This window comes from Gopherus evgoodei, chromosome 1 (assembly GCF_007399415.2).
Source record: "Gopherus evgoodei ecotype Sinaloan lineage chromosome 1, rGopEvg1_v1.p, whole genome shotgun sequence".
NCBI classification, from domain to species: domain Eukaryota; kingdom Metazoa; phylum Chordata; order Testudines; family Testudinidae; genus Gopherus; species Gopherus evgoodei.
In genome coordinates, this window is record NC_044322.1 from 341,670,495 (window position 1) to 341,683,260 (window position 12,766).

The 12,766-nt window shown below is 44.3% G+C and overlaps 1 protein-coding gene and 1 long non-coding RNA gene across 2 annotated transcripts in view; one reads left to right on the forward strand and one right to left on the reverse strand.

Moving 5' to 3' along the window:
- The window catches only part of LOC115646923, a 129,597-nt gene extending 124,328 nt beyond the window's left edge, over positions 1 to 5,269 (forward strand). The window contains exon 4 of the long non-coding RNA XR_003999177.1: positions 3,637 to 5,269. This is a non-coding gene — a long non-coding RNA (uncharacterized LOC115646923). The remainder of the gene's footprint in view (positions 1 to 3,636) is intronic.
- The window catches only part of LHFPL3 (LHFPL tetraspan subfamily member 3), a 438,995-nt gene that overhangs the window by 349,367 nt on the left and 76,862 nt on the right, over positions 1 to 12,766 (reverse strand).

Below are 12,766 nucleotides of genomic sequence, written 5' to 3' on the forward strand. Positions count from 1 at the left end.
TTGTTATGAAACTCAGAAAGATTTAACTAGAACAAAGATTAAAAATGCCCCCAAATTAAACATTTTGTCCTAGGTCAAACAATTTTTTTCATTCAATCCAAAATTATTTGGGGGGGTGGGGAAGGGTGGGTTCATTTTGTCAAGGAAAAAAAAGTCCCAAAATTGTCATTTCTGGTTGACCCAACACAATTTTGTTTGTTTGTTTTGTTTTTTGGTTTGGTGACCAAACCAAAAAAATCAGTTATTTGTGCTCCTGTAGTCACTTTTATTCCAGATTGGTAAGGAGTCATACTTGCATCCCTGCTGTATTAAAAAGCACCCAAACTAGTACAGCTGCATTAAAGGCCTTTCAGTGTTTTTATTATACACATCTCCTTTCAAATCCTTTAGAACTCAGTCATAGAAATGTGTCCAGGTTTAAAATTTCCATACAACACTCTCAGTGCAAGTCTAATTTTCTACTAGTTTTCAAAATAATTTGGACATTTTTCAGTACTATGACTGCAAGACAATAGAAGCTAATAGGTTCAGATATTTTTTGCACTATTACTCAAAATCAATGTTTGCTCAAATGAAATCCTGAAGGGTGCTATAATCCCTAATAATAAACAAGTCCTCCTAGAGCTGTGAAAAATAAAACAGCTGCTGTAAATCATCACTACTTCAAGCACGTCTCTCTCTCTCTGACACCCACCCATCCACCCTCTGTGAGACCTATGCAACCCCCACTGAGATCAATGCAGCTGGACAGGTGTAAGGAAGGGCAGAATCAGGTGCAGGGATGGTTTTCCTAATGATTTAATATACACATCAAGGGCTAGACTGTGCTTAGTCTTGTGGGTCACATAGAGCCAGGGAAAGGAAGCACCCAAGGAGACTCTCTCTTCACACCTGAAGAGACAGTTACTCACCTTGTGCAATAACTGAGGTTCTTTGAGATGTGTGTCCCTGTGGGTGCTCCACTTCAGGTATTGGTCCATCCCTGTGCCACCGATGGGAGATTTTTGGTAGCAGTGCCTGGTTGGGACGCACATGCACAGTAGCTGTCTCGTGGTACCATTGGTGCTTCACCTAATGCCAGTGCGTCCCAACCCTCTCAGTTCCTTCTCTACTGTAGAGTCCTTTCTGCGAACTCCAAAGTAAAGGGGAGGAGGACAGGTAGCAGAGTACCCACAGGGACACACATTTCAAAGAATTTCAGCTACTGCACAAGGTGAGTAACCTTTTCTTCTTCTTCGAGCGCTGTCCCTGTTGGTGCTCCACTTCAGGTGATTGTAGAACAGTACCCCATTATGGAAGGGTGGGTTTCAGAGTTAGCTGTACAACCGAGGCTAGTACCACAAGGCCAAGTATCATATCAGCCTCTGATCTCTGATTTATTGCATAGTGGTTTGTGAACATGTGATCGGAAGCCTAAGTGGCAGATTGGCATATTTCTCTGATTGGAACATTATGTAAGAATGCAATCAAGGGAGAAACTGATCTCATTGAATAGGCTCTGATCCCTGTCGAGGGGTCTATATTTTGGTGTTGGTAACATAAATGGATGCAATTTGAAATCTATTTTGATAGTCTTTGATTCAAAATAGCTGCCCCCTTTTGATCATTCAGTGGTGGAAATGAGTCTTGGCGACTTACGGAAAGGTTTTGTTCAATCTGGTTAGAATGCTGGTGCTCTTCTCACATCTAGAGTGTGCAGGATAGATTCCTGTGTAGACCCGTGTGATGTAGTATAAAATGCAGGTAGATGGATAGGTTGATTGAGATGGAATGATGAAAGTACCTTCGGTACGAATTTCGGGTGTGGTCGCATATTCACTTTGTCTTTAAAGAATATGATGTATGGAGGATGGGCCATGAGGGCCTCAATTTCACCACTCTACATGCTGAGGTGACAGCAACCAGGAATGCTACCTTCATTGATAAATGTAGTAGAGAACAGGCAGCAAGTGTTCGAAAGGGGCTCTGGTAAGGCCTCTGAGGACTAGGTTTAGGTCCCGTGCTGGTATAGGGTTCTGGACTTCAGGGTCCATGTTCTGAATGCCTGCAAGGAAGCATTTCATAATCAGGTGCAGGAAGGCTGAAAAACCATCTACCTTGTGGCGGACAGTAGCGATGGCTGTGAGGTGTACTCTAAGTGAACTAATGGATAAACCCAAGTGTTTCAGATGTAATATGCACTCCAAAATAGAATGTATCAGTGCTGGTATGTGGCTGTTGTGACACCACAAGGAGAACCTCTTCCACTTATGGAGGTAAGTGGTATGTGTGGTAAGTTTCCTCCTGGTTAGCAACACCTTTTTAAGCTCTTCCAAACAGGTTAGTTCGTCATGATGGAGCCATACAAGAGCCACGCCTTCAGGTGGAGTTTTCCCAGATTCAGGTGAAGAACTTGACCCTCGTCCTGAGTGAGAAAATCCCGATGGAGAGGAAGGGTGTACGGGGTGCAAAGTACCAGGTGGTTCAGGTATGGAAACCACATCTGTCTGGGCCACATTGGAGCTATCAGTATGATCCTGGCTCTGTTGATCTGTATCGTGTGTATCACTCTGGATATTAATGGTATTGGTGGGAACCCACACAGGAGGGGTGCGTTCCATCGCATGACAAAGGCATCTCCTAGGATTGTGGTCCTAGTCCTACTCATGAGCAAACCCTTCGGTAAGCATGGCATCGACTACAGGAGACTATGGTGGAATATACTGCCATGTCTGATGGTTGAGTGAAGGAGTGCAATACTGCGGACGGACGTCGGTGCCATGCTTTTATATGCAGATGTCTGAGTGCTCAGTCTGGTCGGTGCCGCTCTTTTGTGAGTGGCCATGGTCAGTACCGGTGTTGCTGTTTTAGCTTGTTCGGGCAACTACTCCATAGAAGTCAGCACCGATGGAGGTGGCATCACGGTCAGTGATGCTGTCAGCACTGTGTCCTTCCTGGGAGTATTCGGTGCCACGGAGGAGGAGGCTGATTTGTGTCTGCTACTCAACTCCTTGCCCTGCCAGCCACGGTCCCAGTATGGACAGTGATGGAAGTGCCCAGATTATCGAATGTGCTCACCCTGCTGGCCGTCAGCACCAAGAGTAGCGATCTCGCCAGAGATCATTTTCTCTTTACCGGTTCCCCATGTGCGGGAGAGATTTCATTCTTTCTTGATTTTTCTGGAGGAAAGGGTACTCACTCTGTCCAGGGAGGGGGCACCCAGAGAGTCCCTCATTGGGGTTTTTCCAGAGTCAAACAGTGGCATTAGGGATTTTTCCAAAAGGATATTTTAAGTCTGAGATCCCTATCCCTCCACGCTTTGGTTTTGAGGTTGCTGCAATGGGCACATTTTTGAAGAATGTGCGCCTTCCCTAAGCAACGGAAGCACTGCGAGTGTCCAATAGAAACAGGCAAAGAATCCTTGCACAAAGTGCATCTTTTAAATCCAGGCGAGCCTGGCATTTTCATTGTCAACTTTTGTACAACTAAATAGAGAAACGGAGCAGATTCTCTGAGTTTTGAATTTTCTTTTTTTTAAACAGGGAAAGTCTAATTGGTTAAATGGAAATTTAAGACTAGAGATGACCTAACTAGCAGAACTAAAACTTAACTATTTTAAAATCTATTCTATATTATTTTCTGACATTGCCATTGGAGTGCTGTCTGCAGCTGAGGACAGTTGAAAAGGAACTGAGGGGATCAGGCTGCGTGAGCGCTAGATGAAGCACCAATGGTACTGCAAGACAGCTACTGCACACACGTCTTGACCAGGCGCTGCTACCGAAACTCTCCGATCAGTGGTGCAGGGACGCACCGACACCTGAAGTGGAGCACCCACAGGTACAGCACTCAAAGAAGAACCAGATTCTCTGCACACAAGAACCAGGAGAATTCTAGTGCCAGCTGTGGCATTAGAAATACCACAGATTCAGTGATGAGTAGAACCATGGCCCTCTCCACCAGAAAGTGGAACAGGGCTGGTGTAAATACCATATGCTGTACCCTATTAAAGATTATAGCAGATGTTGCTATTGCATAGGCTGTTCCCAAAGGTCCCATTGGCATGATGCATCTGATTTGTCCAGTCAATTCAGGCATTGGCTTGAAGCCACAATCTAGCCCCGTAATAACAATGAATTAGCTCCATACTGAGGATTGACATGAGATCTCAGTCTATTAGGTAAATAGTACACATTTTTCAGACTATGTGCCCAAATAAGTATTTACTTGATGAACTGTAACAGCTCTGAAGGAGCATTTTGTGCTATCGGCTAAATAGTGCATGTTTACAAAATGAGGTAATTATAGAGTCATCATATCAACTATTTTGTGAGCTTGCCAGAGATCTAGATGGAACTGCTGCAAGATTAAATACTGGAGTTTGGCCACAATATACTGCTTATCACTGACTCTGGCTCTGTGACTCTGTGTGCATAACCATTTACTGGAATACCAAAAGGAGAAGAAAAGAAAGAAGGATAGACTGATAATTATTTCTTCTTAATTATGATTTGATTGTTTTCTGCTTTAGGATGATGAAAACAAAACACACACTCTTACGAGTTGATTTGGTACTTCTACATGATATGGAATTAAAAGCAAAAGGATGAATTCTTCACTCAATATGCACATATAATTCCTATTAAGGATAATGGTTTTTTTGTGGTGGCAAACATGAGTTTTGAATGTTTAATTTTTAACACAGATTTCCATTCAGTTAGCTCTATTGGCAGCAAGACTTATGGACTATGATGGAGGAAGTGAAACAGAGGTTAAAAATAATACTAATTGTGAATGCAGTGTTTTCCAGCACTGCAGTATCTATACCTGGACCTTATAAATTGAAGGTTTTGGTTAGTAGTACAGCTAGCACTTCCCTCTCACAGACTTTTGTTCTTCATTAATTTAAATCAAGGTGGCTCAAGTGTAATTCCTTTCAACACAGTCAACGAAAATAAAAGTAATCAACAGCTAAGGCAATAATAACATCCACGCCAACCCCAAGTCACTTGCCTACCAGCTATCTGCAAACAACATAACACCCAAACTTACTCCCTTAGGTCAGGTTCCCTACTGTCTTGCTCCTCTGTGGTTATTTCCACTTATGTCAAGCAGGTGTCAAACACGACCATTCTGACTTGCAAGGTGGCAAGGAATCAGGCCACAAACCTCTACAACTAACTCTTGTTCATTTCTATGTACAACTACCCACAGTGCACTCATCCAATTCCTGAAAAACTCATTCAGTCTCACAGCTGTAATGCCAGACTGAGTAAAATGAAGGTCTCTTACACAGTTACTGTAAAATTGTGTAGTGTGTTATTTCTACCTAAAAAAAGTGGAGGTCAGAATGACTTTGCCTGCAAGCCTCTCCCTCTCCCCATCATTTCCATGCCCACTATTGTTAAGGGTTGCAACATGGTAGCAGGGGGCACTGGAGGGAGAAGTTTTCCTATAAACTTGGCTAAGAAGTGAAGCTTGGTTCTCTGCTATCGAGGGTTAGTCACCATTCAGTAAACCTCAGGCGGGAGGTTTTCAAAAGGGAGACCCAGTCACATTAACCTCACTAGGTGTGTTTGGATTCGAACTCCTGCTGCCATAGCTTATACAAAACCTTAAAACATCTGAGGGGCAGGGCATGGATGAGAGGCATAGAGGAAGTTAGGAAGATAGGCTGCAAGTGTTGCAGATGGGCAAAATAGGATGCAGACAGTACTGGAGAACTAGTAAGCCAAGGAGATAAGTTGCACACTTGTTCCTCCATTAAGCCCAGCCTGGTCACACCCTCCATACAATGTCCAACCATCCCATCAGTGGTCGGCTTCTATGTTGGACTGACCTTGGTCGTGTCTGCATTATTTTCTTTGGCATCCTATCACCTGTTTACTTTCTACAGCATCCCATGCTGTAATCTTCTCAATTGTAGCCAATCCCATACCCTGATTTCACATCCTACTGTCATCCAGACGTCTTCATTTGTCTTAAAATCATTCTTACACATGACGACTTTCAAAGAACTCTCAACTCTACTGCCTCCAGCCTTCTATTTCATTTAATGCAGCTGCTTCCCAGACCACAAATCTCTGAATCACAAGTGAATTCTGTTCTCTGGCCAGCATCATCTTTGTTGAGTTCTCCTAACATTATCAACAGCTTGTCTGCTTTGCATTTGTACATGGTTACTCATCTCAGACATGTGGGTCGATTCATCTTCTCCATTCATATTAATCATGCACCCATACTACCTTAAGCATTGTCTGCACTGGGGCTGTTAGCCACAAGGATAGCCACACCCAATTAGTTGCACTGTTGCAAACAACACAAAGTCTTAGCGATGTGATTGCCTTAATAGAACAGAGCTACAGGCCACTGTAGGGCCACCGCACACTGTCTGGAATTCAGCATTGAGGTTCCATGGCCATCAGAATGAGCTGATATTAAAAAGATCTCCTTCAACCCAAACTTCCTGCAAGAAGAAATTGCACGTGTTCCTGCCACTTTGGATAAACATTTAGATGTCCATTCCCTCCCCTGAGTTTATTCATTACATTCATTTCCTATTTACTGACTGGATTTATTTTACTTGGATTATTTTCTGCATAATTAAACCAGACTGATCAAATTCTCCATGCAAAAAATGTAGCAGACAACAGCACTTTAATGCATAAAAGAATCACAGGCACCCACTGACTCCTGACTTCCCACTTGTACATCATTCCAACCAGCATTCACAGATGTAAAGTGGAGAATCCAACCCCTTCCCTTGGGAAACTGTTGCTCAGATCAATAGGTCTTACCATCAAGAAGGTCTTCTTCATATTCAACCTATGTTTTCTTTTGCTCAGGGTCATCCCATTGTTCCCAGTTACAGCTGCCTGGATTGTCAGAGAATTAGTGTGATGGGTAACAATTACTTTTACAGTGTCCCTAAATATGCTGCGTAACCCACTGGTGAGTGTGTTATACACCAGGCTGAGAGCCTTGACTTTCTAGCTCAAGCTGCTGCAGCCCATGCTTTTAGCTTCAATTCAGCAAATAATGGTCAGCTCTTGGTGCAGCTATCCCTGTGCTGACTGCTTATTTTAGATACTTATATAGCCCCAGGTATCTGACTGTTTCACCATCGTTAATGAATTTGTCCTCACAACACCCCTGGAAGGCATGGGAGGGCAGTTATCCCAAATGTACAGATGGGGAGCTGGGGCCCACAGAGTGTAAGTGACTTGCCCAAGGCCAAGCAGAAAGTTTATGATGGAAAAGGGAATTGAACCCAGCTCTCCTAAGTCCCCAGCTAGCGCTCTAACCACTGGGTAAGCCTTCTTCTCAGCATAGAAAAGGGTAAGCCAGAGTTGGCACCAATTGAACTAATCAGGACTTACCGCTGCTTCATGCAGTGGTAAACTCCTGATGATCTCAGTTGGTGTAAACCCTCACACTGCTGAATGGGGGCTATTCCCAAGCCCTGAGAATGCCATTTTGGAGGTACTGTGCAACACTCGCGGCACAGTGGCAGTTTGGAGGAAAGTCATTGTTGAAGCTGAGAAGCTTGAAAAATATATTTTCTCCCTCTACTGTTCAGCAGACCATCAAGGTACCAGACAATTAATTCTCCTCTTGTTGACCATGCTCAGCTGTTCCCACGGTTTCTTGGATGCAGGTTCTCAGCAGAAGAGGCAGAGAAGCAGCGGGGCAGCAACAATAACTGTTCATGCCCCTTTCTCATATCCAGGGAGGAGAAACAGCTTTCAACAGAGCTGGCTGAGGGTGGAGGAGAGTCCCCAAGTAGCCCCTCCTGTTTACCGACAAATTACTGTACTCCTCAGGATGCAGATGCAGGGTCCTGCCAAGCACCAGGCAGGGGAACCTTCCCAGCAGTGTGAGGCTTTCGCCTACCTGGCTGCTGCAAACATCCCCTGTTGAAGGCTCACTCAAGTTCCAGTTTGATTAACAAGTTTGCCAGCAGCTCAGGCAGGTGGTGGAGGTGGGGAAGGGGCACTGAGAAAAGTGTTAACTAAAGGGTTTCACATTTCAGCTGGTGGATGGCCATTCCAGCGGTATATAGAAACCTCTCCACTCCTTCAGTGCTGCCTCCAGGGCATGCTGCAGACTGGATAGGGCCCTGTACTCAAGGAGCCTGCCCCACACTTACCTTTAAAAGGCCTGGCATGTGCCAAGGGTCAGAGGTTATTTGAGCAGAACATTCCTGGTCCTGGTTTCTACCAGAGGTTTGATTTTTTGAAGCTCTGCTTCACAATATTCGGGTGCTATTCTCAGTAACAGACCAGGTAATATGGGATTGTAGTTTGGGCCTGGGTTCTCTATATGAGGCTTTGTGGGGCCTTCAGTATGCTGCTTGGCCTCTGTATATTTCGCATGCCATGTGCAAAAGAAAGTATTTTTTCTGCTTGTTTTCTTGACACTAGGGGTATGTCGCCACTGCATTGTAAACACAGGTCTGGGGGACCCAGTTTGGGGTCTCAGATGTTTCCAACCCATGCTCTGTTGTCCACATTGCACTGTAAACCTGCGTTTACAATTGCTGAACCCAGCACTCACAACTGTGCTGAAGTCCATACAGCACTAAGCAGACCTTCTGCCACAGGTCTGCAGCATGACCTGTGTCCACACCGCAAAATGACAGGGCTTGGACCAGATCTAAGCAAGACTTGGGCTCTGACCCACCCTCCTAGTAGGGTCCGTGGGCCCAAGTCCAGTGAAGTTCCTGGCCTGCGTCACTGGTTTCTGTGTGGACAGAGGGGAGTTTGGGGCTCAAACCTGAGTCTGAGCCCAGGACTACAGTGCAGACATACCCTTGAAGTTCAGATTGGCCCATCCCTGGAAGGATCTCAGGCAAGAACCGGTAGAACGAGGACACCACACATGCCATGGAGATGAAACCCCATTCAGTGAGGGGGAGGTGATTTTGAATTAAACTGCTTAAAATGCTTGGGTTCTGTTTGCTTGTTTTCGCCACTTCCACTGTCACCCCAAAGTAAAGCATCAACACAGCTGCTGCAACGAAGGTGGGAGAGAGTTCCAGTGCTCATCACCAAGTCACCCACAAAGGCCTCTGAAAAACAAGATGCTACTCAGAAAAACTCAAGACTTTGCATTTGAGGTTTAAGTGAAGAAACAAGCAGCAAGAAGCAGCAGAGTCTAATGCCCAGGGCACCAGTGAGGGCCCTGGCTTCTGCTCCTGGCTCTGTCACTGGCCTGTTGTGCAACCTTGGGCAAGTCACTTCTTCATTGTGTGTCGCCATTTCCCCACCTACCTGTTGCCTGCCTTGGCTATTGAGACTGGAAGCTCATTGAAGCCACAGCTGTCTTTCATGTGTCAGTACCGCACCCAGCACAATGTCATCCTGATCTCAGGTAGGGCCTCTAGGTGCTATCATAATACCAATAACAAAGCCCCCTCACAGGCCTTCTCTATACAACATAAAAGACCTTTTAAGCACCTCCTCCTCTACCCCTCAGCTGGCTGCTTTCAACAGCAAAACCACAAATGCACTCGCTGAGTAACAGGCAGAGCCCATGGCCCAAGTGACTCGGCAGCTCCAGTCTCTCCAGGGCAAAGGCCCCATCACTTTCCTGCCACTGTTCTGATTTTGTGCCTCCTAAAGAATCAATGGCTCATGGTGAGACAAAGTAATGGGGGCTGGACAGGAAGTTAACAGTAGCAACCATGATGGGACTCACGGTGTTATCATGAACTCTGCTCCATATGGCCAATCTGCCAAAAGCTTGATTTTATACTTCTCTCCCTCCTGCTTCCCAAACCCCATCTGCTTCTCAAAATAACTAGCAGGAAGGTTGTGCAGACTAGACCATAACAGTTTATGGGATGGGACTCAGGTGACCTGGGTGCTGTTTGAGAGCTGGGCTGAGCAGCAGCATCAGTAAGGCAGTTCTCTGCAAAGATTCAGTGCTCCATTGGCCTCTGGGATGAAAAATAAATGAGTTTTATGTTTCCTTTCCAGGCTGGGCTTTTCTATAGTCTGATGCCTTTGGTGTTGTGACTTTTGAGATTGCAATGTTACAAGAACCTGGAAAAAATGTTATAATCCCTGTGAAAATGTCAGTCTTTTCAACCTACCATGAAGGCTCTAAAGTCAATGGAGTTACAGCAGGGAAGAATGGGCCCATGGGTGTAACTAAAATTCACTTCTCTGCCTGGGAGGAAGCAGATTTTGGCCCAGAACCTCTCTGGGATTTTACACTAGGAAGAGTGAGTCTGACATTTTTTCCCCAATTTCCATAAACTTGAAAGAAACTCTGTCAATTTACTTAACTGCTCCACAGTAAGTCATTTAAATAATTATTTTTCTGAACAAACATAGCATTGTAAACATTCAGCTTTGAAGTTAAGACTCATTTCTCTGTTAACTCCATGTTATTTTTAGTAACAACATATATTGATGGGACAAGCTGAGAGCTAAATCCTGTTCACTTTACTCATGCAATCAATCCAAATGAACTTCAGTGAATTACACATCTGAATAAGGCTAATAGGATTTCACCCCTATGTATAAATTCAGGATCAGCCAAAGAACAAAGTTTAAATATACAAAAGAAAAAACCCTAACTCAAAATCAGGTGGAAATACAAGATCAGACAGAAATTCATCGAAAAACTGAAAGAAACCCCTTGGCAGAACCTCATCAGCAGGACAAAAAACAAAACCTCTCTTCAAGACAAGGGGATCACTGAGTAAATGAACACTTAATGGAGCAGACAAATCTGGGAAGTATTTTAGTTGACATCCCATACGGTATGGCCAATGAGAGAGAAAATAAAGGGAAAAGAGAGAAGAGAATCTAATTAGAACAAAGAACAATGAAACCTGATGACACGTACAGCTTCAAATTTCCAATGCAAGTGAAAAAGCATAGCACACAATTGTTATGGGCTAGGTTGTGCCTGGAAGCTAAATCCAATCCTCTCATCCTTGGCTGTGGAAGTCAGGGCCAATGTGATTCCACTGCACAAGGCAGGGCTCTGGAGGAGGAGCTGTGCAGGGGTGTATGCTCCATTGCATGTAAACTCTTTACCTGGCATTGCATAGGGAGTGGGAAGGGGCAGGGCTGAAGAAACGACCCCTATACCCAAGCATGCTGCATGGAGGAGCTTCATGGCCGAGAGCAGGATTCTTTCATCCCAGCCACCCACTCACCTGCCTAGTGTCTAGCCCTGAACTCAGGCCAGGCTCTGGATTTTGCCTTAAAGGCATTGGGAAGTCTTGGGAGTGGGAGGGGCAGGCTACAAATTCTCCCAGGATTCCACCTGTGACTCCAGGGATAACACAGCAGTGGCAGCTTTACCATCCTTTAAATGTGTACAGCTCCAGTTCCCTCTCTGCCCTGTCAGTTCCACTGGCCTGTGCACAGGGAATTGGGGTCAGGCCCATGGCCCCATCTCCAGCTATGATCCTTCCTGATACCTTTGGTGAGACTAGCTCTGATAGCAAGGAACAGTGGCTATACTTTCCAGCCACCAAATGGGTAGCTACCATGCAAGGACACAAGGGGTGGGTGACAGGTTTATTGTGTGCCTGCAGAGGGCCAGCCATAATGCTCCCTATCCATGAAATCCTGCTTTCCCAGCAGAATTAACACGTGTCAATAATCACCGTTGTTCTACACGGGATTATAGTAACAGGCTGCTGCCAATTTCTTTTCTAGTCTCTAATTCAATTTTTCTGTTCTTTGAAGAAGCTTGAAAATCAAATGTATTTTCCCTACCACTGTTTTTCCTCTCCATTTGAGAAATATTGATCCATACTTTTAATAAAGCCAATGCCAGCACAGATCCCTTTTTCCCATAATGTCAACAGAAATACACCCAGCTCTAGGAGCAAGGGGACCAATCCTATCCCCAGTGAAGTCAATGGGAGTTCTGTGGGAGCAAGTTAACAGCTGTTACATTTGCAAATGATTTATTTTTATATATCTCATCAATAGAATTGTGATTTTTCTTAAAATGGATAATTAGGTTAGATTGTCAACCTCAGAATAACATTGGCGAGCAGTGACTCACATGAGTAGTCCCAGTGACTTCAATGAGGCTATGTGTGCAAGCAGCTGCTGTGGGGGAGGAACAGGTGTCAGTCTGGAGGATATGCCCTGTTGGACAGGTTCTGTTTCCAGTCTGACATCAAATGGAAATTCCCCAGTATTAAATCATTTATTCCCAAGGAAAGCTAATACTGTAACACATACGTAGGAAGGGAGAGACTGATATATTTTATGCTGATCAACACAGGTGATATGTTTGGAGGTGTTAATGCTGAAATAAGAAATAAAAGTGAGCCCACAGGTACAAGTTATTCCAGAATGCCCAAAAGAGCAGTTCTTGGCAATATTTAGGGCCAAATTGTGCCACCTTAATCATACGAATAATCTCATTGGCAACACTCATTTGGGTAAGAGGAGCAGGATTTGGCTCTATAGAGTATATTATAGAATTAGACAAATCAACTTCACATGCAGTTAAAAGAAATAACATAAAATTGTTTGATTTCATTTAATTGAATAAAGTGATCAATCCCAATATCAAACATAATATATCTCCTATATTTCTCTACAACAGATTAAAACTATGGTTATAGCAGACCCCGTATAGGATTTCATGGCCATTACGACGTAGCTGGTGAGAAGATTTGATAGAAACTAGATAGGGAATTAAGCAGAGGAAATTTCTGATAAAAGAGGACTCCATACGATATATAAATTTTTATAACTAGACTAATAATTTCAAAGCTAAGGAGCCACATCCTCCTGCTTTTTAA